Source organism: Cupressus sempervirens, chromosome 4 (assembly GCF_028749045.1).
Source record: "Cupressus sempervirens isolate cs-2001-9-10 chromosome 4, ASM2874904v1, whole genome shotgun sequence".
NCBI lineage: Eukaryota > Viridiplantae > Streptophyta > Pinopsida > Cupressales > Cupressaceae > Cupressus > Cupressus sempervirens.
Genome location: NC_143121.1, coordinates 478,923,218 through 478,950,865, shown reverse-complemented (window position 1 = coordinate 478,950,865; position 27,648 = coordinate 478,923,218). Strand labels below are relative to the sequence as shown.

At 32.1% G+C, this 27,648-nt stretch overlaps 1 pseudogene; it reads left to right on the top strand.

The window, feature by feature from the left end:
• Nucleotides 1-27,648, top strand: LOC149562037 (sm-like protein LSM2 pseudogene; annotated as a pseudogene).

Genomic DNA, 27,648 nt, shown 5'->3' with positions numbered 1-27,648 from the left:
TTCTCATATTTCAAGGAATTGGTTGGAAAAGAGGTAACTGTGGTGTTGAAGAATGATTTGGCCATTAGAGGAGTGCTGCATTCGGTCCATCAATATCTCAATATTCGAGTAGAGGAAACACGAGTCATTGCGCAACCCAAATATCCACATATTGTATGCTTCTTCCCTTTAAAATTTGACTTCTGAAAATGGGAATATTACCCTTCTACTCGTGCCTAAGTTTCCAAGGTCAGAGGTAATGGTAATGTTTTTCCCACTCAAAGTGCAAGATTTGAGGGTATTTGTTCTTTACTTCAGAATACATCTTGTCTGTTTGCTTTCAAATGAAAATGTTTTTGAATTAAAAGTAGCCAAAACTAGAGGGCTGGCCCTTAATAGTCAAATTGGTCAACTACTAGTAGAATACCAACAACTAGAACTACCCCCTACCACTTAGAAAATAAAAACATATAGTTCAAAAACATCACTAAAATAGTATCAACAAGCTTGACATACAAATTGCCTGTATTAAAACTATAAGAGCTACATAAATATATAAACAAAGGCATAACAATCTTAAATCCAACCAAGTTCGACAACCAACTGGTAAACAACATAAAAAACTAGAAAGAGAAAGCCATTAAGGCTTCTTAGCCTCTTTCCTCCCCAGGAGAATGTTTACCCAATCTTTTGCGAGGAAGTCAAAAAATAATTTGGAGTCCTTTGGCAAATCTCCCTCCATATCTTTGACTAGGTGAAGGGTGGTGGTAGTTGCATGTGTCACTTTGACAATGAATTTTGTCAAAAGACGCATCCTTTCTTCTAGCACATAAACTCTTTGCCTCACCTCATCATTGGCCATCTTCTTGATGTTCACATTGACCTCTTGCATGTCGCTAGGAACTCTATCTGCCTGCACCAAAGTGACATCCCGGACATTCGAGGGGTTAGCATTATCCTTGGGAGGAACCTTAACAGGGGAGGAAATTGTAATGGGGGAAGGCACATTATCCATCGTATCAGGGAATTGGTCCCAGGTTAAATCCACACACCCCAATCCAATGGTGGCCGAAACATGTGATACCTCTTTCTTCTCCTTCATCCCTCCCCCTGAGCTAGACCGAGAGGATTTTGACACCTCCTCTTCCTCCTCCTCCATTCTCCCCCTCAAAAATTTGAAGCCTTCTCCTTCATCCTTCATTTGGGATGACCTGTGTCCTCCGAATCTGAATCCTCCTCTTGCAAGGCCTCAACTTTCATCTTCCTCTTAGCATTGGACTTAACTAACCTCCTTGACCTCTTCCTACCCCCTCTCCCTTCCTCCTTCAACTCCTCCAGTTCCCTCTCTTTCCTTACATCATGTCTCCCATTCTTTCTTGAAGGAGTGGGCTTCAATTCAACAAGGGACTTACTCGATGAAGGCTGTGGGGTAGGGGCATTGGGGCCCGTGATCCTAAGGGGAACAAGTTGGGGCCAAGGGTTTGGATGGGCAGGAATACCAATTTCCACAATCCTAGGGGGGACAAGAGTGAGATGAAATTGATACAGCCGAAACATTAACCCTTGGTGTAAAATGGTAAAATTAACACCCTTCCTCATTTTTTCCTTGACATCAGTCATCGAATCTATTAAATCATGCAACAGAAAAATGGAATGGAAATAATATCTTGGTGACGAAAATGGTTTAGGAGAGGAAAGTGGTAGTAATAATAGACACCATACCTCCCTTCTAGTGTTGAGTAATTCATTAGCATCAAACACACCTCGTTCCATGGCTCACGGAGCTTCTCCCACATAAACCCTCCTTTGTGCCGAATTGGTTCCCCCTCCAAAAAGAAGTTTTGTAAACTCGCTTCATTGGCCACCCTAGTCACCTTTTGCCATTTCCTTCCCTTCCTTGCCAAACCCATCACCATGGAGATGACTTCCTTAGAATGAGATCCCATTTATCGTTACTCTTCAATCCTCCTAGGAATTGACAAACTGAAAAGAGCAGTTTTCATTGTGCCCATTTAGCACCTCCATAAATGGAATGAAGCCACCTTCCTTCAACATATATCACACCAATGAATTCCTGGCATTATCCTCTATCATGGATGATTCAATTTGCATAAGGTTGCCACCCATCTCTGTAAATTTCCCTAAGCCTCTCTTCTCCTTCCAAAAAAAACACTTGCTAAGAATCACTTCAAACTTAGGCCAAAAAACAATATCCCTTAAGTGAACATAATGACCATAATTGTTGGTAATTATAGTAGCGTCCCTTGTAGAAATTAATGTCACGTGTCGACTGCCACTATCTTTATCCCAATCTTTTCCATCATTCCCAATACACACTAACCATTTAAAATTTGAATCTTTTCTCATCCTAGCATAGAAGAACACACATAAGAAAATTATTAAAAAGCCTTTCATCTCAGACTTCAAAAATCCTTCTTTTTTGGGCCATGTGAATTTATTATTACCCATACCCTTTCCTTCACTCCTTGCCATCTGTCCTTCATAACTTTCTTCTATCTGCCAACTTAGTAACATGTCACAAAAATTTAAAATAATTCTCCAGCTAAGATTCATCATGCTTAATTTTTGGAGTCACTAAATCACTTACCCAATTTGGCAAGGCATTTAATTCCCTCCAACATCTTAGCCCCACCACCTTTAGGCCTAACACCGCCATCCCATCTACCACACTGTTTCCCTCTGGAAAGATATGTTTCAAATCAATCTTGTTTAATAAAAAACTAATAAGTGTCCAATGTCTTCTATAACATGTTTAATGGCCCATCCTTCCTTCATGTTACCTTTAACATTTTCAATTCAGATGAAAATGTTACCTATCTAGTGAGAAAATCTTTTTCAACATTTAATTTTTGTTCTTTTAAATGACCCATTGTAAATATCGTAACTGTACCTTTAGCATACATCTTTAGTGGTAATGTTGTCAAGACACCTGTCTAGGAATCGAACATGATAGCTTTAGTAGCCACCCTAAGATGGGTTGTCGACTCTTGTAGAGGTTAATGTATTTTGGCTTTCTATTTTGAACAGGAAGAAGTGTAGTGGCAAATACCTTCTAGTTATTATCATCTTGATCAAGGGCCATCTGATCAAATAAATGCAACTCACAAAAGAGAGACACGAGATTTGTGCTGAGTGGAAAACCCTCAAATGCCTTATGGTTTTGTCATAGGGAGAAAAACCACTCCATTTGAACGTGTAATTTAATTGAGCAACAACTTGCTTTTACAACAACAACTTCAACTGCTTGGGCTTCAACCCTTCTTCTTAAACAATGTGTTTGAGACCAAATCACTTGTATAACTACATGTTTTACACACACACCTATGCACATAAACAATTTTATGATTTTTCTCTTAGTTCCAAACAAGTATTCTGAATACAAAGAAATATGACTATATTTCCCTTCCTATTTTTTACATAGACATATTCCATTATATAGGGATGTACTAAGATGTTTCACAATCAATATATTGATATCAGTTACAAATAGATTGTAATTGTTACAAAGTATAGAACCGTTTCAAAAAATAACCAGAATATACAAATCTTCTTTTTCTATCACCTTGGTGATTACTTGAATCAACTTCAATGAATCTATTAACCAACAAATGCTTCTGGTAGAGGAAAATAATTGTCTTAAATCTCGTTCCCTATTTTGAGTAACAGTTACCATGACTAGCTGTTACTAACTTTAATCAACACAACAACTAAAAACCTATGGAAAAGATTAACTTCAAGAGTCTTCAAATAAAACCTCAGATAATTAGTTTGAACAAACTGATGATGTTTTACAAACCCTTAATAAGCACATGATTTGCATAACTGTAGAGGCCTTATTTAAAACCTGTCAACTTATTAACCAAACAAAATCCCTTTGTTAAGGTTTTCAACTACCAAAATTTTGTGAATAAAAAAAAATTATTCACAAAAATGTTTTAACATCTTTTGTTTTCAAATGCTCACTGTAAATGATTTAGAAAAAGAAAAGAAGCAATTGATTAGAGAAAACACAGAATCAAACTATTCAACTATAACCGTAAGCCTTCTCATATATTCTTCAAACAAGAATATCATTGAGCAAGAAAATAACTTTGTTTGCATTCACCTTTTGAAAATTTGGAAAAGTATATCAATTTCCTTCAAACCCAGTTCAATGTATTTTCATTTATTTCAAAAAATGGAGGAACATGGCAGCATACCTATGACTACATCAAATACCTTTTCTTTGGTTCAAAAATACCTTGACAAAAAACTTTGTTGTTGTCGTGCTCCAAAAATTAACTTTTCTTGACATTTCTAAAAAAACATCCTCATGGGCATTTGAAGACACATATTAGAAGATTTATATTAGCGCATATACAAAAAAATTGATACAAGTTGAAGAAAAACAATCAACAAGAAATGCTTTGTTTTAGTCATGACTTCTCTGTACGAATACCTTTCCATGGAAATACACCTCTGTAAAAAAGAAATCATTTTGTTCCTTTCATGTAGCATTACAACATAGTGAAAACCCAAAACAAAATTTTGAATAGAAGCTTCAAAGCAAGACAATCCTTCTTTCATGGCGGCGGCCCTCAAGGTAGGGTTTACAAAATGAATGAACAAAAATCTTTCTGTTGAATGCATAAGCAATTCCTTAATGCGAATAAAAACATATTTGGAATCCACCATGCAATCTTAACACATGGCTTTATTATTTCCAAGTGAAACAACTCACCACTTTTAACTCAAGGTCAATGAACAATAGTTATGAGTTCACTGTCTTGTGATCATACATGCCACCTAAGTTTCCGATTTTTCAAGGACAGGTCTGGGTGCAGAGGCTGATCTAGGAAAAAGAAAAACTATATAAACCCAAAAAAAACTTAAGTTGCATATTGGCATGTGCTTTAATTGATTTTCTAAAGTTATTTTTTGCTATGAAACCCTAAAACTAAGTTTTTTATTTTGTTGGAATCTTGAACATGACCTATTTGAACTTATTGTCTAAGACTAAACTCTAATGTTGAACAAGCACATATTGATATATCATATGAATTTTGATGAAGGGTGAAGTATTGCCATACTGTCAAATGATTTGTTTACACACACACATACACGCATGCACACACACACGCACACACACACACACACACACACATATAGACACGTTTCATCCCAAATTTGCATCCTAAATTTTTTTCCCCGCATCCTATATCCGCTTTCTTAATCTGCATCTTAATCAATAAATTTCAACATCTTTTATAAATGCATTTGAATTATTCAACCATCATGAAAAAAAACTTTGCATCAAGGACAAACAAACTCATTTTAACAAACTACCCTAATTGTCCTTGAGGAAAAAATATTTTCTCTACTCCATACATCACAATATGTAGACACAGATGAATGTTTTTATAATTATGATTATATACAAAAGTATATTCAAGAGTGACACACATTCTTGTCTATATGATAACATTCATTTGCACTAAAATAATACTCTGATATATAAAGCATATCAAATAAGAATTCCATGAAAAAGATATCCCAAAAATATACCTATCAAAACTTGTCAAATTAATCTGAAAACCTGTCATTTCTGAAATGATCAAACTGTGACTGTCACAAATCACAAATATCAGCATGAAAGATTGAACAAGAATCATTAAATGATAGCAAATTTCTCCCCATTTTGCATCAAGGACCAAAAGTATGAGACTCTGAAGACTGCTTCTATGTAACAATGATGTCAGAGTATAGGAGTGGAAAACTATACCAAGCTCCCCTAAAAATAAGAAAATTAGTGCAAAAATGATTGAGAGAAAACTCCCAATTGAGTATGTAGCTGCTCAAAAGAGTCCTTGGATAGGGCTTTAGTAAAAATATCAGCCACATGTGCTTGAGTAAGAACATAGATCAACTAAATTCATTGTCAAGAACTTTGTCATGTAGAGAATGTAGTTTTATGGCCACATGTTTGGTGTGAGAGTGCATTACTGGATTTTTACTCAATTGTATGACACTCATATTGTCACACAGGATATAAATAGGCTTTGGTACCTGAATACCTAGATTAGATAACTGATAATGCATCCAAATTAACTGAGTACAACATGTTGTAGCAGTAACATATTCAGATTCACAAGTGGATAAAGTCATACACTCCTATTTTTTATTGTGCTGGGTGACCATATGATCACCAAGAAAAAATATAGCACTAGTAGTGCTCTTTTTATCTTCAGAACCACCCCAATCTACATCTGTATATCCAAGCAAAGTGAAATAATCATTATGTGGATACCATAAGCAAAACTCAAGGGTGCCTTAAATATATTTGAAGATTCAATTAATTGCATTAAGATGAGACTATTTTGGAGCAGATTGAAATTGATAAACCAAACAAACTGCTTGCATTATATTAGGTGTAGATGTTGCAAGATATAACATACTACCAATCATGGAACTGTATGAAGTTTTATTAACAAAAGGTGAGTCATCTTCTTGAACCAACTTGCAACCCATTTCCATAGGTGTGCTAACTAGTTTGCAATCAATCATGTTAAATTTCTTCAACATTTCCTTAGCATATTTTGTTTGAGACAAGAATAGGCCATATTCAAGCTGTGATACTTGCAAGCCAAAGAAGAAAGCTCACCTAAAAGGGACATTTCAAACTCAAATTCCATAATGTTAGAAAATTATTTTGATAGATTATCATTTGTGGATCCAAATATGATATCATCCACACAAATTTTAATTGCTACAACATCATGATTAACAACTTTAATATATAAAGTGTTGTCTGCACTTCCCCGTGTGAAGCCATTTATAGTTAGATGTTTATCCAACCTAGAATACCAAGCACTAGGAGCTTGTTTTAGACCATATAGTGCATTTTTGAGACAATACACATAATCATATTTATTAGAAGATTCTGCTATTCCATATAGACTTCCTCTTCAAGGTAGCCATTTAAGAATGTTGTTTTAACATCCATTTGATAAATAATAAACATTTTATAAGTAGCATATGGAAGAAAGATTCTAATAGATTCTATTCTTGAAACTTGCATAGAAGTTTCACTGAAATTGATACCTTCCTGTTGAGCATAACCCTTACATAAAAATATGACTTTGTTCCTTACTACTTTTCCATCTTCATTCAATTTATTTTGAAACATTCATTTTTGACCTATGAACTTCTTGTCATCAAGTCTAGGAACAAGTTCCCATGTTTTATTTTTCTCAATTTAATTCATTTCATCTTCCATAACATTCAACCAACAAAGATTCATAATGCTTCATTCACATTTTTTGTTCAAAATCTAAAATTGGACAGAAATGTTTTGCAATATGTGCATGTTCACCATTTTTACTTGTCTTCTAGTTAGAATTCCTCCTTCTACATCTCCAATGACTTGAGACTCAGGATGTCTTTCAACAATAATTTTGGATGAAGATTTAGTCATTTTCATACTAGTATTTGTTACTTTAGGAGTTGAGTGTTTTCTTGTTCATTTGTATAAGGTGTTTTTGAATCAACACCATCTAATTTTTTATCATTAGATATTTTTCTATTCTTTGAAAAGAAACATCTTCAATATGTAGCACCTACCCCTAGTTTACTTTTTTGTTATCATTGTCAAACTCTTTTATGCTTGATGTTTAGTAGCATTACTTTAATATTATTAGATATTGTTTCAGGTTTAGTTGACTTTATGATGAGATTACTTGGTACTCTATATTTCATGTATGCATGATGATTATTCAGTGTTTTCAATTATTGATGACGATTATCATATGTGTTCTCTTATGGATACTTACACCATACAGTATGTGTATGATGTGTGTGTTTGTTTTCTTTATGTATGGCATTTCTAATGTGGTTAAGGAAGGGAGTCGTAGGCACCTTCTAGTCGAGATCTACATGATGCACCACTTCCTGCCATTGCCTATTTAGCTTAGTATATATTGTGTTTGTACATGCGTGAATTTTATGTAGGTTGCAGGTACTAGGTATCAACTTCCTTGAATTGCCAGGATGAGCGTACCCTATCACATTATCTCAATGGTAAGAGAGGGGAGATAAATTCTTAAGTCCAAATCCTAAACCCTTAAGCCATTTGTCCTAATTGACAATTAGGACAAGTATTTGAGTCGAGTACCCTCCGAATGTGTCAGATGACGTTAATTCATGATTGTAACCCTTAGTTTGATTTTGTATGTGTTTTACTATGATCGATTTTCGTATGTTGTTTTATGAGTCTTTAGAGTATTTTCTACTAATTAAGTCTAATTAAAAGATTAGATTAATGATTTAATTTAATGCAAAATTATTGTGATATTTTAATATTTAATTATATTTAATTAATTAAATAAAAAAAATTAAATTTGAAGATAAAAGTTATAAGGATAATTTTAGAACGTGATAACATTTATTTAATTTAATAATAATATATTTAGGGTTCATTTTTAAATAAATGCTAAATATTATTATTATTTAAGTTAATAAATATTTTATCAATTAAGTTTTGAAAATAAATTAAAAAGTGAAAATATATTTATTTAATAAAAGTTTTAAGTTCACATGATTTATGCATGAGGTTAAAATATAAGGAATTAAATTAAAAAGATAAAACGAGTAAATTTAATAAGAGTTGCATAATGTGTGCACATGAGATTAAAATTAATAAATAAATAAATTAAAAAGTGAAGTCAAGTGGAAATTAAATAAAGTTATTTAATAGTGCAATTAACATGCATGGTAAAGATCAATAAAAGTTAATTTGGAGTTCGAGTCTAGTGAGCATGGAGTTCTCTCGAGGGAATGGATAATTAGTGCCCTGATTCAAGGAAAGAATTCTTTATCACAATTGAAGGGTTCATTTTTGGGAGACAGGAATTTGGACGTGAATATTGAAATCGAATTTTGGAAGGGAATTTCTGGGAAAGTTTCAGAGAGAGATTTTTGATAAAAGCGAATTATAATTGTAAATTTTATTTAAAAAAGAAAAGAAAAAAAAAAGATGAATTTATTTTATTATTATTAGTGAGAATTTTTTAAAAAAATAATTAATTTTTTAATGTATTTAAAATATTATTATAAAAATTTAAAATAAAATAAAACACATAATTTTATTGAGGGGAATTTTTTTTTAAAATAAATAAAATTTAAAATAATAAAATTAAATAATGTATATCTTTTTACACAATTTGGGGGAAATTGTTTAATGTTTTAATTAAAAATAAATTTTTAAAAAATAATAATTAATTTTTAAAAAATAATATAAAATACTTAAAACTTACTTCTTACCTATTTTGGTCGATGACCTGCACATTTTCTTGTGCATACACATAAGGAAATGGGCTGCATGGCTTTAATTATGGTCAATAGGCCCTAAACTCAAGGTAAAGTTTTAAAGTTTTTATTTATTTTTATTTTATTATGTTTAATGAAAGTAATGTTATATATATATATATATATATATATATATATATATATATATATATATATAAAATTTTATATATTAATAATGATTTTAATTAATAGTTATTTTAATAATTGTTAATTTAATTAATAGTTAATGAAATTTAATATAGTTTATTTTAATTTAGTTATTAATAATTTTTATTAAATAGTTTTATTAATTATTAAGTAATTAATAATTAATAAAATATTAATATAGTTGTTGATTATAATTAAATTTATTAATAGTTTTAAATTTTAATGATTAATTAAATGTTAATTATCTAGTTATTTTATAAATAACTATTAATTTACTTTATTAAATTTGATTTAATCAACCTATTTAAATAATGGAAATTATAAAAAAAAAAACAAAAACAAAGACGTAGTTTTATTTACTTATTGATAATTTTGATTTTTAATTGCAATTTTATCTCATTTAAAGTCAATGAGTATCATTTTAATAATTTAAATAAATAATTACTTTTTAAATATTTTTAGGAAATTGACTTTAAATATAAAGGGAGTAATTTTGTATTTTATCCGAATATATGGATGGGTAAGTAGTAAGGATTAAAATGTTTTATTAGGTACTCAAAAACTTATATTGAAAACAAAAACTGAACCTTACATTAACTCAACAATATATTATCATTTTTACCCAACCAACTATGAGATGATTATGTTTTCTATGTACTGTTTATGTTTTGGGTTTTGGAGTTTGTCCTAGCTTTGACCAGTCTTAGGTTGTGACCAGAGGCTCGGGGGTTATGTGTTTGTGATGGCATGCTGATGTTGATCTCGATCCTTTTATACCCAACCATGGTAATGTGATGGTATGCTCTATGTTATGGTTGTATTTACTGTTGTTATTGCTTTCCAATCTTCTTGTGTGAAGCTAAGGTGTATGTATATGAGATACCTAACTTAACCATTTTTGAGTCATCGATCATTTATATTTGATTTCCTTCCTAGTCACTTTGAGAGGGCTGAGTTGTTTTGATTGGTTGTTCTTGATGATGTCATGTTGTGACATGTTTGACTTGACCATTTTGGAGTCTTTGATCATTATTATTTTGGAATACTTTTTGGTTGCTCGTTCAGAGCCGATGGGTATTGTGATCTATTTTGGGATACTTTTTGGTTGCTTGTTGAGAACCAATGGATATTGTGATTTATCATTTGATGCTTTCCAGTTGCTCATTGAGAACTGATGTGATTATTGTGGATTATCTTGATGCTTGCCAATCGCTTGTACAAGACTGAGGTGATATATTATGATTCTTGATTTGTAATTTCATGAGCTTAGGGTAGGTTCTCTATATGTAGTGTTGAGAAGTGGCTTGCAATGGGGGACGTGGGCTCTAAGTGGGCCTGGGGATAACTTATTGTAAGTTGTATTAATAAGTGAAAACATTACACTAAATGGGGATTAAAATGAACCTAATAAGATAATTGTATGTTCTCTCTCATGCCTCGAGTGCTAGTACATACTAGGATGGGAGTTGGGAGAACACTTGGTTATGACCTTGCATTTCATAGTATACCTTGTTAGTTTGAGAGGATACTAGTGGCTACATGGATCACTAGGGACTCTAGAGTCTTAAGCTAACTGCTAGGGTAATTTCTACATGACTTTGCGATGACACTTTCTCGCTTACATAGTAGGCTTCCTACGTGTCTTTGTGTGCCTCTGGGTCTAGATGTCAATCTGTGTGTTGGAACCTTTGAGTTAGTATACTTTTAAGATTTTTTGGACTTAGAGAGTACTTGTGTTATGTGATTTGATATCTTGTTTGGAACTTGAGACTATCTCTTTAGTGTGGTGGGAGTGGACCATTTAGGTTCCACATGGTCAGGTGGTAGTGCTTTTTCACTCTTACCATTGAGATCCATCCATAGTCACTATGGCTGGAACTTCTTGGGATGCTTTTTTATCATGTTTAGATGATTTTATTTACTGATGCATTTCCTTATATTGATGATTAGTATATTAAATTTTCTTATACATATGTTGTAGCATGTTTTAGTAGTGATGTCCCTATTACTATAGTATTGACGATCTTATCGATTTCTTGGGATGTTACGCACAGGGGATGGCTAGGGCCCATGATGGTCTAATGATGCTATTGACGATTGGAAGAACTGCACATTTAGTTAGATGTGTTTTATGATGGATGGATATATCATGTATGTTATTGGTTTCATTTATTTTACTTTACTTTGTATCATGGATTCGTGGAGGATGATGTATCTATATATGTACATATGTACATATGTATATATGTATATATATATATATATACATATGTATATATGTATATATATATGTATATACATATATATGTATATATATGTATATACATATATATATATATGTATATATATACATATATATGTATATATATGTATGTATATATATGTATATATATGTATATATATATATGTATATATATATATGTATATATATGTATATATATGTATATATATATATGTATATATATGTATATGTATATATATGTATATATATGTATATATGTATATATATGTATATATATATATATGTATATGTATATATATGTATATGTATATATATGTATATATACATATACATATATATACATATACATATATATATATATATATATATATATATATATAGATATACATACATATATAGATATACATATATATACATATACATATATATATACATATATATATATATATATATATACATATATATATATATATATATACATATATATATATATATATATATATATATATATATATATGAGCATTTTGAATTAATTTACCAAAAGGCATTCAAAACAAATATATATTATGGACTTTTGACTTTTCGATTATTCTTTCATATGGATGTGGTGGTTGTTAGACTTAGTTTTAGATTAGATTTAAATGTAATTCAACATCATGGGATCCTTAAGGAATGTAACCTGTTATGTATGTTTCAGTTGATTGTATGTTATTGCTTCCGCTACTATGAGTTTGATGTGTATGTTATTGTTTTTACTTCAAAAAAAAATGTAGGCAAACTTAGTAAAACTTTAGGTCAATTCTTTTGGCTCCCTTGGTGGGGCGTTACACAATATATTTTTCATCAGTGCTATTTGACAAAGAACTTTCATCAAACACCACATTTATAGCTTCTATGATTTTATTTAGCCTTTTGTAATAACATTTGAAAGTTTTAACATGTTTAGAATATCCTAAAAAGATAGCCTCATTAGATCTTGAATTGAAGCTTTCTAAAGAATCTTTATTTTCTTTGATAAAACATTTATAGCCAAAGCTTTTGAAGTTCTTAACATTTTTTGTTTTACCATTCCATAGTTGATAAAGAGTATAAGTTGTCCTTACTTTTATTTGAGCCCTATTTAAAATATATACAGCTCTATGAACAACTTATTTCCATAATCTATCAGTTAGTTTGGCTTCATTTAACATTTTTCTAGCCATTTCTTTAACAATTTTGTTTTTTCTTTTCATAACACCATTTTGTTGTGGTGTATGAGTAGTTGAATACTGCCTTTTAATGCCTCGATTTTCATAATATTCAATTAATTCTTGGGAGGTAAATTCTCCTCCTCTATATGACCTTAAACATTTTAACTTAAGATCTGTTTCTCTTTCCACTATTTTCCTGAATATCTTGAAGCATTCAAAGGCTTCAGATTTGTGTTTCAAAAAGTTATCCAAACCATACTTGAATAATCATCTACAAATAACATAAAATATTTTTCACCATTCAAGGATGGAGTTTTGGTTGGACCACATAGATCAGTATGCACAAGTTCTAATGGTCTATTGGATAAGTATTCTTTGGTTTTGAAATATGTTCTTATTTGTTTTCCTTTTACACACTCTTCACAAACATTAGCTGGTTTGCTGATTAGAGGCAAATTGCTAACCTTTTTGTTCTTGCCGATTCTAGCAAGATTGTCAAAATTTAGATGTCCCAGTCTTTTATGCCATAGCCAATTTTCTTCAACTTGAATCACAAGACAAGTATTTATTAATGATGATTGTTGAACTATAGAATCAATTAGATTATAAAGATTTCCTCTTGTTCTTAGACCATTAGCAATAACTTTATTCTTTTCATTTTTGAGTGAACATCCTTTAGCATTAAAAGAAATTGAATATCTATTGCCACAAATTTGACTTACATTTAGAAGATTATGTTTCAAACTTTCTACAAAATACACATCATGAATAGGTGTACCTTTGTTTAGAACTATTGAGCCATGACTTGTGATATATGCACCTGAATTATCACCAAAACAAACAAACCCTTCATCAAAATATTCTAGGGTTTCAAACTTGCTTTTACAACTGGTTATATGATGTGAACAATTGCTGTCCAAAACCCAAGTTGTGGGTTTATGAGAAAATAGGGTTGTTTTGGCATTAGAGACTTATCAACAATAGGTTTCTATACTTGTTTAGGCTTCAAATTTAGTTTACACTGATTAGCATAGTGCTCATAATGAAAATACTTGAAGCACTTGATTACCCATTTAAGACAATATTTGTTTGTATTTGTCTTACATTTACATGCCTTGTGACCAAACAAATTATAATTGAAACAATAACCTTTGAACTGTTTTGAAAGTTCTTCTTTTTTGATTATTTTGATGTTTAAGTCTAATTTATGAATCAATTTTAGTAATGATGCCAGTTTATTTTCTTTTTCGTCAAGTATTAGTTTTTGATTCTAAACTACTTGATTTGCATTTCTAATTCAGCTTGCTGCAATTTACTTTTCATGATTTGAGATTAATTTCTTTAACCTCTTTAGTTCTTGTAAAGACTAGAGGATGTCTTCCTCAAGATCAACTTCTTCATCTAAATCAGTTGAAGATACTAATTGACTAGATTTTGATTTTGGAACATTTAGTAATTCAGCCATAAAATCTTTCTTCTTCCTCATCTAGATCACTTGATTCTTCATTTGAGTCTTGTTTTCACATTACTCTTTAAAAAATAATTCTTGAATCTTTTATTTTAATTCCAATGTTTCTTTTTGGAAAACTTCTTAGTTTTCTCATCATTATCATCTTGATCTGCATGGGGACATTTTGCAGCAAAATGTCCTAATTGACCTCAACCGAAACATTTTGGTTTTCCTTGGTATTTCTTTTTCATTTTTCTAAAAAGTAATGCCTCTAAAGCATCCATTAAATCTAGATCACTCTCTTCTTGTTTTTCAGCCTTAAAGGTTGTTTCTTTTGATGATTGCTGATTCTCATTTCATAAGTAGTTAAGGTTCCTTGTAGTTGATGCAAATTCATTTTAGAGAAATTTTTCTTCTCTTCCAAGGTAGAAATTTTTGATTCAAATTTAGGTAAAATAGATTGCATGACTTTTGAAACTATGTCATGTTATTCAAATTTTTCTCCTAAACCTCTTCTCACATTTACTACTTCATCAATTCTCAAGAAATAGGCTGCTCTAATTTCATCTTCATTCATCTTTTGATTATCAAACTATGTTTTGAGAGTTAACAATTTTGAATCTTTCACCTTCTCATCTCCTTGATAGGTAGTCTCTAACTTAACCCTAATATTATTAGTAAATTGACAGTATACTACTTTAGCAAATACATCTTTAGTAAGACCACGTAAAAGAGCATATATAGCCTTTTTGTCAAGTTCATATGTGAGCTTATTGTTTGGATCTATAGGTATAATTTTTGGAACAATATATTTGGAAATAACTATGTCCCACATTTTGACATCTAAAGAATGTATGAAAACTTCCATCGTAACCTTCCAAAAACCATAATCATTACCATCAAATAATGGAGCCCAGTTAAGAGAGGCATCTTCATCCTGTGCCATTATACTTCCAAATATCCTTGGAATAATTCTTATAGCAGACTGAGGAAGGAACCCTAGCCCCGATACCACTTGTTGGAAGTAGATGTTGTTCTAAGAGGGGGGTGAATAAAAATAGAGAGATTTGAAACCTTTTAAAAATGAAATGGATATGTATAAGCAAAATTCATCCATAAAAGGAATGCATAAATGTAAGATATCTAATCAAATAAATGCAACTCAAAAAAGAGAGACACATAAGATTTGTGCTGAGTGGAAAACCATAAAAAAACTTATGATTTCATCATAGGGAGAAAAACCACTCCATTTGAATTTGTAACTTTATTCAGCAACAACTCAGTTTTACAACAACAACTTCAACTGCTTGGGCTTCAACCCTTCTTCTTTCACAATGTGTTTGAGATTAAATTGCTTACATGTATAACTACATGTTTTTCACACACACCTAAGCACATAAACAATTTTATGATTTTTCTCTTAGTTCCAGACAAGTGTTCCAAATACAAAGAAATATATTTCCCTTCCTATTTTTCACACAGACATGTTCCCTTATATAGGGATGTACTAAGATGTTTCACAATCAATATGTTTATATTAGTTACAAAAAGATTGTAACTATTACAAAATATATAACTTATTCAAAAAATAACCAGAATATACAAATCTTCTTTTTCTATCAGTCTTGGTGATTACTTGAATCAACTTCAATGAATATATTAACCAAAGAATGTTTCTGGTAGAGGAAAATAACTGTCTCAAATCTCATTCCCTATTTTGAGTAATAGTTACCATGACTAACTGTTACTAAATTTAATCAACACAAAAACCTCTATAAAATATTAACTTCAAGAGTCTTCAAATAACCCTTACATAATTAGTTTGAACAAATTGATGTTGTTTTACAAACCCTTAATGAGCACATGATTTTCATAACTGTAGAGGCATTACTTAAAACTTGCCAACTTATTAACCAAAAAAAATCCCTAGGTTAGGGTGTTTAACAACCAAAATTTTGTGAATAAAAAAAAATATTCACAAAAATTCTTTAACATCTTTCGTTTTCAAATGCTCATTGTAAATGATTTAGAAAAAAAAAAGAAACCATCGATCAAAGCAAACAAAGCATCATAACTGTTCAACTAAAACAATAACTATATGCCTTTTCATATATTCTTCAAATAAGAATATCTTTGAGCAAGAAAATAACTTTGTTTGCATTCACCTTTCAAAAACTTGGACGAGTATAACAATTTCCTTCAAACCCCTTTCAATATATTTCCATTTATTTCAAAAAATGAAGGAACATGGCAGCATACCTGATTTTCCTGTCCTCAAATTTGTTTGTTTTTCTAGAAGAAAGAGGACATTCTAGAAATGGAACTTTGATAGTATTAGGGTACATAAGTGTGGATAGAAGTCCCTCAAATGCTTAGAAGTCTTCTAGTTGTTTTGGGAACTTCTGGCCATTTCCTATGGTTTAAGTTATATTATATGGACTATTCAAGTGTTAAAAAATACTAAATATTTTTAAATTCAAAGGAAAGGATGGCTGGTTCTCAAGGATATCTAAATCACATTTAAAAATAGCAAAATTGAATCTATGCATGAAATAATCCTAAAAAATGAAAATAAAGTCATTTTCACATTCGTAAAGGAGAAGAGCAACAAGAAGAGTAGCTAGTCAAATAGTGAATAATAGTTGAAAGAGGAGGTTATGACATCTAGATTTAGACTCCTAGACATACCATCTACAGATTATGGAAGGATATATATTATTGTGAACTTTATGTTTAGTGTTTAGTAGTTTAGTTATAGTATTTACATTTTAATATTTTGTGGGTAGTGACATTATGGACAGTTAAATATTATTGCGAACTTTAATGTTTATTGTTTAGTAGTTTAGTTATAGTATTTACATTTTAATATTATTATGGATGGCTGATTATGGAGTGACTTCTATGTTATTGTTTACTATTTAGTATTTTAGTTATAATAAAATGTCTGTTGTTGACATTTTAATACTTTGTCATTTCATGCATGAAACTTCAAGCATTTGAGCATTTTTGCTATATGTATGCCCTATTTTTTTAGTGAAAATATTTGAATTTTTTTAATTTTCTTTGTATTGAACTCCTAAAATGTCTATGTTGAATAGTTTATCAATTATGATATGCATATTTGAAATTATTTTGTCTCCAAATAAAAACTCTCTTATTCTTTTAATAACACTCCCCTACTATCCTTTAACAATTGACCCTAAACTATATTCATACTAGAAACACTTCGCCCTCCCTTAAAACATCTTCATCTAGGAAACTCCATGTAGCAAAGGTCATCACGTCTTTTGTATGTAACTTTATGATGTGTGTACAAAAAGTGTCACACTTCTATAAACCATTATTCTTGAGAATACCCATGAAAGAGGGCATCTCAAGAGGTAGATTATAGCTCTCTATCTATGATGTGCAAAGGTGCAAGAAAGTGATATGGTGGCTCTCAAATAAACCAAAGCTATGCAACCCTTGCAAGGTGCACCATAGAATTAGAGATTCAATGAGTAGAGGCAATAGTACCAATATCCAAGAATCTAGAATAAAATGCAATGCAAATGGAAGCTATCCTAAATGAAATGAAAACTAACAAGGAGAACTAAGCTAAAGCATAAAGGAAACTAAGCTAAAAATATACCATAATGTAAGTAGAATGAGAGCTAACCTAAAATGTAAAAATACAAGAATGCTCCAAGCCTCCAAAAGTTACCAAGAAAACTTGCAACATAACAATAGCATGAGAGACTTAGATTTTTGAATGAGGAGAGAGCCATCCCTTTTAAAGAAAAATGGACAGTAGAGATTAAGGTGAAAGAGAAATAATCAAGGGAGGAGAATACATCTTAAGTGATCCATGTGCACAAGCATCTCAACCAATCACAATTAATGGTTGACTTTTGAGAGGCTTTGAAATGTGTGGAGGAGAATTAAAGTTATTTAAAAAAAAATGGAAGATTCCTTCCACCTAGAAAATTGTGCATTCATGTGTAGACAAAAATGCCTTTTCTTTTATTTCTAAAATATGAATATTGCTTTATGTGTGAAACTTAGGATAAGGGATGAGTGGGGAATTTTATTTAATTAAAACGGAAATTTTTTCTTTTAATTAAATATGAACTTAGGATAAAGTGGTCAAACTAAAGGATAAAATCAAATAAATTAATTTTTGGAGATTTGATCAAGGATAAGCATTAGATAAATTATATATGCAAAAATGCTAGAAAGGGGCTCATGGTCTAGATGACCATTTTTAGGTGATTACATTTTCCCCTCTTTGACTAATGTGTGATTGATCTAGGAACACATGACATGAAAGAATACATAAGCCAAGTAGGCAATAATAGATAGAGAGATATGATTCTGAAGAATGAAACACAGAAAGAGATAGCAAGTCCTGAATGTATAGTTTGATAGTAATAGTACTGAACACTTGGATAGAAGTGATATGAGAACTCAAGAAGAGTACTAACACCAACCAAAGAAGATAGATCAAGAGAAAAGAGATAGTTGTAGAAGAAAGAAATTTGCAACAATGATAGAACATTCCTACCCCCTCAGGATTGAAATCAAAATGAGATAGAGGAGATGCAAAAATAAGCTAGATTTGATCAAATTAGAACAAAGAAAAGTTCATGGTGATAGATAAGAGATTAAGACCAAAGAGTGACCACCAAGAAACAAAGATATGAAAGAGAAGAGTGGAAGAGAGTAGAAATGAGAAAATGATGATTGCCCCAACAAGATTCAAAGATTAAGCCTCAATAGGTCAGCTAACTACATAGAAGGAAGAAATTTTGACTAGCAAGATGAACATGAATTTAGATTTCGATCCCAAAAATGGATCTAGGATGTCAAGATTAGAAAAGACAAGTCAAAAGCATAGATGAGATGGTAAGATAGAAAAGAAGAGAGAAATTAGAAAGAAGAGATAAGATAATATCAAGAAGACACAAGAGAAGGATGAATGCAGAGAGCTGACAAGTCCATGAAAGATAAAGAAGAGAGTTCTCTCAACATGCAAAATGCAAAGATAAGCTAGAATGAATCCTAGAATGCAAGCTAGTATGAAAGGTGCAATTGCAAGGGTTTCATAAGTAGGTCCTAGATTTTATCATCGAGCCTTATTAGGAACATCAAAAAATCATACAATCATCACTAGCATAAACTATGAGGATATGAATATAATATATATCGAATAAAAATGTGGGAATCCAACCTATGCATCAAAAACATATAGGTCAAGATGGATAAAAATGTGTGCATAAAAAGTGTCACCCTTCAATAAACCATTGTTCTTGAGAATACTCATGAAAGAGGGCATACCAAGAGGCGGCTTATAGCTCTCTATCTATGACATGCAAAGGCTATGAGATGGTGGCTCTCAAGTGAACCAAGTTAGATCATACAATCATCACTAGCATAAACTATGAGGATATGAATATAATATATATCGAATAAAAAATGTAGGAATCCAACCTATGCATCAAAAACATATAGGTCAAGATGGATAAAAATGTGTGCATAAAAAGTGTCACCCTTCTATAAACCATTGTTCTTGAGAATACTCATGAAAGAGGGCATACCAAGAGGTGGCTTATAGCTCTCTATCTATGACATGAAAAGGCTATGAGATGGTGGCTCTCAAGTGAACCAAGTTATGCAACCCTTGCAAGGTACACCATAGAATGATAGATTCAAAGAGTAGAGGCAAGAGTGCCAATATCCAAGAAACTAGAATATGCATCAAAGACCTTATTAGGGACATTAGAAGACCATACAATCATTAGTAGCATAAAATATGAGGATATGAATATGATCTATATTGGATAAAAATCTAGGAATTCAACCTATGCGTCAAAGACATATAGGTCAAGATGACTATGCAATTAGATTCCCTAAATTTAATATAGAAAAATTACACCTATATCAAGGCATAAGTGCTAGGATAACCCTTGAGTGTAGTCTTGCAAAAACATTCAAGGATAATATGTTTGTAAGTCAAAGGATCAAATAGGACAAGCATGAATGCTTTAAACACTATAGACGAACAAAGTATATCCACAAGAAAAAGCAAGAAAACATGCCCCATGCCCCATGCCCCCAGTATTCTAGTCTATGACATCCACGAAAGACTATTAGGGAAGGAACACATAGCAAAGAAATCAACATAAACAACACACAAAGAAGATAAAGTTCATCATAGCTCAACTATTTAAATGTTTAGGTGCATGTGTGTAAGTTACTTGGCCATTTCTTCAAGACTTGGTTCTTATAGTGAGAAATATCGCAACATCCTAGATTGTAGGTAAACTATCTAAAAAGTTTTCAGAAACACTTGATGTTAAGTTGGGGGTAGTGTTGAAAAACACTATTTTGTGAGTTTCCAAAGAAACCCTAATGTACAAGGAGACCTCAATTGGATAAGCAATTGTGCCCCCGAGACAAGGAAAAGAAATAATTCCAAGCTAGGAAATGCATTGCAAAGTGAATGATTGAGATTGATAGACATAGATGCAAGGGTCTCAAGTAGTGCCAGTTTCTAGGTTTTCACCACTTGGCAGATTTTTTTAATTTTTTTTGTATTTTTTGATTTTTTTGGTGATGCATCAAGTGACTATTGCTAGGTTTTCACTAAGATGATCATTTTTTTAGGACATTTTCCAATTTTTAGTATTTTTTCAGGACAATATATGATTTTTTTGTTTTTTCTAGAATGATTTAGAGATCACTAGTTCTCAAGCAAGATCACATCATTTTCTCCCAATGTCTAGCAAAGTGTAAGATGTAATAGAGCAAAAAGCTAGTGGATAAGAAGAGATCGATAAGAAAGGAGTATGAAGCAAGTGAAACAATCCTCAAGGGCTCACTCCTCAAGAGTACCCAATCTTGGGAAAGATAGCCATATGAAGCAAGTTTTCAATAAGAAATGGAAGTAATGAGTAAGATAAAATATAGGATAAGTAGTTGAAGCCAATAGCATAAAAGCATATAGTCCAAAAGGAGTAGGCATGCCAAGTGACCTATGAGAACCATGTTTTACTTTGTGTGATCAATACCAAGGGGTCAACTAGATAGGATAGCGATGGGATAGAGAAATAAGGATGAAGTTGGATATGAAGGCTATGAATGAATGAGAAAGAACAACATGGATCATGATGGATAGGATATCCATATAAAGAAATGATAGCTCAACATTGTCAAGATCAATGAAAGAACAAGGAATAGATAGATGAAGGAAGAATTACACATGATGCCTATTTATCAAGTTTTCATCATGGTACTTTTCCTAGGTGCCACAAGAAGTGGTTTTTACTATAGGAAAAATTTATTTCTCTTTACTTTTTCTATCAAGGTGCCACAAGAAGTGGTTTTCACCAAGGCACATTTTTCTTTTTTTGAATTTTTTTATAGAAAGAGCTCAAGATTTTTTTCAATTTAGATAGTGCTCCTATTAGAAGGATAAGCCATGATAAGTCAAGACCATAAAAAGGTATGCTCAAAGATGTTGATAGGGTGATGGAAGGGAGATGATAGTAGGAGGAGTATATGAAGGATAAGGGTTCATGTATTAAAAGAAGGGAACGAGCATGGATAGCAAGTAAGTGTAAGATTTAGAGGATTTCATGAGGCTAGTTGAAATATTGGGCAAGATCAACATTGACACACACCTTGAAGGGTATTGGAATGATGGAGGAATCATGGATGAAATATCTTGAGGTTTAGATGTATGAGGTGGTAGAAGAGATTTGGAGAAAAGTGGAGTGGAAGGCTTAAGAATATTTTTAGGAAGATTTTTGGAAGAAGATGGAATGAAAGCCTTTGGAAGCTTGAATGTGAACTTTAATTTCTTTTCAATGTTCAAGTCTTTCAAGAGAGACTTGGGAATCCATATAGCTTTAGATTTTCCTTTGGATACTCTAGAGCACATTTCTTCAATAATGGGCTTAGGAACCCATATTTTCTTTGATTTAGCTCTTTGGATAGTAGACCTTTGCAGTATCTTGAATGCTTTTTCTTTCTTAGCATTCACATGTCAATTAGATGAGACATAGTGATCTTCATTTTTTGATGGATTCTTATGTTTATTTTCGCTTCCAAAAGACTTGGGATTTGTGGATGAATAACGCTAATATGATTGGTTTAGATGGATAGATGGGTGTGAAGAGTTCAAGTATGAGTGTCTTTGTTGATTTTGAGGTGTGACGGGAGAGGTAGGAGTGGAAAATGTAGGAGATGAAGGAACATAAGGTCCCAATATAGATGGAAGGTTTGAAAAATTTAGCTTTAATGGATAAGGACCAAAGGATAGATTTTGGAGATGAAAATGGATAGTAAGTAGGGATATCAACATCTTTAGAGTGAGAAATGTAACCATGGGCATCAATAGACTCATGAGTAGCTTTGATAGGAGAAACACCTTTGATAGGAGCATTTGAAGCTTGAGCATAGTTTTGAAGTGGATGTGGAGAAGTAGAAAAAGGGATACTTTGATCTTGACATGTTTCTTTAGATAGCATAGGCATAGAAATTTTCACATTATTTTTAGTAAGCTCAAGGGAAATAGTGGAAGTGGTGTCTTCGTCATATTTATGATGTGGAAAATATATAGGATATGGTAGAATGACCTCTTGAAGGAGATGAAAGCATTCTTGATCTTGATCTTTCTTGACATTTATAGCTTTTTCTTTTTGAGAGTCTTCTTGACATGGAGCCACTTCTAAGGACAAGGGATTATGAAGAGAGAATGGAGTATTTGTCAAAGTAGACATAGTAGCACATGAAGATTTGGGGTATTTAGGCTTAGTAGCATGGAAAATATTTGCATCCAAGTGAAGATTATCTTGAGTTTCTTTTAGAGGTAGCCCTTGAGAGTACACATAGTCCATATATGGAAAGCTTTAAAGTGTTGGGAGATGCATGAGTATTGGAAGAAGTGGAGGTATCAAGGAAACCATCACTAGACATAGGTTCATTAATATGATCTTTCTCAAGAAAAGTATCCTCATCACATGAGTCATTAGAGGTATCAATAATCCCATTATCAATAAGATCTTAGATTTTATGTTTCAGCTCAATGAAATCTAAGTACTATGCTCGTTATGTCAATGACACGAACAATAGATATCCAAGAATGGGTTTCCATATGAGATAGATTTAGGCAATGTGATGAGCTCATTAGAAAACTAGCAACATAAGAATCTTTCAATGGAGTAAAATTTCTCTCAAAAGTATCTCCATGATCATTTTTTTGTTTCTCAAGTGAATAGCATACATCCATGTCTTCATCACTATCTTGGTCAAAAGATAGGTCCATAATGAAAGCTTGAAATAGGCTCAAAGGAGGTATCACTTTCTTGTTCTCTAAAGAGGTCTTTAGATTTAGAAGATGAAGACATTTGATGTCTTGGAGTAGAATATGTAGATCTTAAAGAAGATGACCTGTGTGTATGTAAAGGTCTTAAGGGATATTTATTTAATAATGTAATCTTCTCCTCTAACCTTTTCTCAAGTTTAGACGTCATTTATATCATGCTCTTAGAGAGATGAAGGTAACAAAGATCATTTGTCTCTTCTAGTTCTTTGCATTGAGAATATAGATCTTGAAATTCTTTAGTAGCATGGAGGATATCATGATCATCTAGATTTGGTTGAGGTTTGGTATCAAAAGGTTTGAATTTCATAGCGGTAGATAGATAATCAAGCATGTAGGAGACTAGAGGAAGCTAATAAGGTGATGCAAGATAACTTGATGTCCAAACTAGAGAGGTAGAGTATTCACTTGCCAATATAATAAAGATAGAGTAAAATGACTTGTCAAGAAAAGTGTCCAAGCAATTTATGACACTAGTGACTCAAGTCAAGAGCTAGGCAAGAAGCCAAATAGCCGACTAGATAGAGCGAGTGGGGTAACAAGTGAACAACTTTCCTAGCCCAAGAGTGTAGCCAAGAAATCAAGGTAACCTTTTCAAAAAAAAGATAACTAGCAAGTGGACATAGACCATGAAGATAGAAAGACCAAGAGGACTAATACCAAAGAGTCACTTTAAGCATGTTCAAGCAATAGAGACATAGAAAAGAAAAGTCAAATGATGAGACTCCCCTTAGCAAGCGACACAAGAAAATGATTGCACTTGATGTTTTGACTTGGTTGAAAAAGTTGACAATAGTTGTAGCATAGAAATTTGATGTTCAAAAGAATTTTTTTTCCAAGTAAAGAGAGTGACACATGGAGTAGTCTTCAATAAATCAAGCAAGGGACAAAGCAACCTTGTATGATACAAGCACATGTGAGGTCTCAAAAGAAATCTCTAGAACTATCATCAAGTATATGTTCAAAAAATTTCCATGGGTCTAGCACATTCAAGAACACATCAAGCAATATCTACCTAAAGGACATGGTTCATTACTCAACAACTTAGCCCAAACTAAGTGATCCTTCACCTCACACCAAGTGGTTTCCCACAAGAGATATTGGCTTTGTCATCAAAATTCCATAAGCATAACCAAAGGAATGTAGATGGTGAATGTAAAATATTGGGGTGATCCAGGTAATCCACTAGGACCAATCCTTGCACCAAGAAATTGAGCAAAAAAATAAGGTAGTTACTAACCTAGGGTGTTTAGAAAGGATTTTTGTTCATAGCACTCCTCTTGCTCCTAACATAGGACACCTCACCTTGTGATGAGGAACCAGTCTTGCAACCACAAGGGTACCTTAAGCGTTCCTCCCTAGTGATCTCCTCATGGTCGCAATCCCATAAGCAATCACACTAGGTAAGATAAGTGCTATGTCTATTGAGATTTTTTGTCCTCAATAGCCTTGAGTTAATAGTGGGTTGGAATAGCTAGGTTTTCTTGTCCCCACTTGGGTCATTCCTCTTGGTTGCCCAAGAGAAGGCCCTCTAAATGTTTCTAGACTAAACAAGAAGTAGATCAACTTTTGAAAGTCAAGATTTCTGATTCACCACTATGGTGAAGAGCATACTCTCCTATCTCAAAAGCCTTTCCCAAACACACAAAACAATGTTCAATTAACCCTCTTGCTTTTGAAATCTAGAGGTGTGTTAAGATTTCTGATTCACTAGAAGGATGAAGAGCATAAATTCCTACCACAAAAAGACTCTAATAACAAGATCTTAAGTGCCTAATAAAATGAAAAACTAATATAATGCCACACTTAAACATGAAAGGAAAGAACAAGCATTTTGTTGTTTGGTTTTTATGCTTTGGGCAGCCTTGTAAACAAATGTTAGTAGCTCTTGCACATTTTAAGCTTTGACATGCGTTATTTTTAGAAATGAAATGAGAAAACTCATGCAAAACAACTAAGGTTAGAGCATAATAACCAAGTAAGACCTACAACACAAAGTGCTTAGTTGCCTCAAAAATTCAAGTTATCTTCCAACCAAGTGTATGCAAAGAAAGTGCAAGCTAATCACAAATGCTCTCAATTTTACTCTTTTCTTTTGACCTAGTCAACAAGGTTGTACTTGTTTGCTATGATTTTGGATCAAAAAGTAGAAATACAAAGAAAAGACCCCTACTAAAAGCTAGAGATCTTTCCAAAAATGTAAGAAGTTCAGAAATATCTCTTCATTTGTGCCTTAGGGACCCATTTTGTCAAAATAGACTAGATTTATCAAATCAAGTTTTTGGGCCCTAATATGACCTCTAAATTCAAAATACAAAGAATGGAACCCTTGTATAATTTTTAGAACTTTCAAAAAATGTAGATTTTTTTTTTGAAAAATTCACTAACTTGTGACGAAAAATGATTTTTTATGAAAAATAAAGAAAATTTCATAATGGTCGGAAATCAACTCAAAAAAATCTACAAATTGGACTGATATATTTCAAATGCATCCCCAACCTATAAAAAATAAATTTAGATCCTAGCTCAAAGTGATTTTGAAGATATGCTCAAATCTTTAAAAACTAGGGTTTTGGCCTTCAAACAAATTTGTACAAGGATTAGCCTTAAAACCAAAGTAAAAATCCTACAAGACCACTTGATTAGATCTAAGAAGTTTTTGTAAAAAAATAAAAAATGATAATGTAACCAAAATGGAAGAAAGAAAATGGAGCTAGAAACTTGGTTCTAGCCCCATGGTGGGTGCCAAAAATGTGTGTACAAAAATTATCACACTTCTATAAACCATTATTCTTGAGAACACCCATGAAAGAGGGCATCTCAAGAGGTAGATTATAGCTCTCTATCTATGATGTGCAAAGGTGCAAGGAAGTGATATGGTGGCTCTCAAATAAACCAAAGCTATGCAACCCTTGTAAGGTGCACCATAGAACAAGAGATTTAAAGAGTAGAGGCAATAATGCCAATACCTAAGAATCTAGAATATAATGCAATGCAAATGCAAGCTATTCTAAATGAAAAAAAACTAACAAAGAGAACTAAGCTAAATCATAAAGGAAACTAAGCTAAAAAATATGCCATAATGTAAGTAGAATGAGAGCTAAGCTAAAATGCAAAAATACAAGAATGCTCCAAGCCTCCAAAACTCACCAAGAAAACCTACAATATAATAATAACATGAGAGACTTGGATTTTTGAAATAGGAGAGAGGCCTCCATTTTAAAGAAAAATGGACAGTAGAGATTAAGAGGTGAAAGAGGAATAATTACAGGAGGAGAATACATCTTGAGTGATCCACATGCACAAGCATCTCAACCAATCACAATTATTGGTTGACTTTTGAGAGGGTTTGAAATGTGTGGAGGAGAATTAAAGTTATTTTAAAAATAGAAGATTCCTCCCACCTAGAAAATTGTGCATTCATATGTAGACAAAAATGCCTTTTTCTTTTATTTCTAAAATATGAATATTGCTTTATGTGTGCAACTTAGGATAAGAGATGAGTGGGGAATTTTATTTAATTAAAAGGAGGAAATGTTCTCTTAATTAAATATGAACTTAGGATAAAGTGGTCAAACTATAGGATAAAATCAAATAAATTGATTTTCGAAGATTTGATCAAGGATAAGCATTAGATAAATTATATATGCAAAAATGCTAGAAAGGCGCTCATAGTCTAGATGACCATTTTTGGGTGATTACATATGGAAATTCATTAATATATTTAAACTCTTCAAGCTAAATTATATGAGTGCGATTAAGTTGAATTTGATTGTCATTTCCAATTTTGTAGCTCTTAGTGAGAAACTATTTTATGAGGGGGTCAGTGGTTCAATATGTTCAACTGCCACTTGATGGCATGGATGTTGATATTTTGCATGATGCAACAAGGAGGGAAGCACGTGGAGGTTGA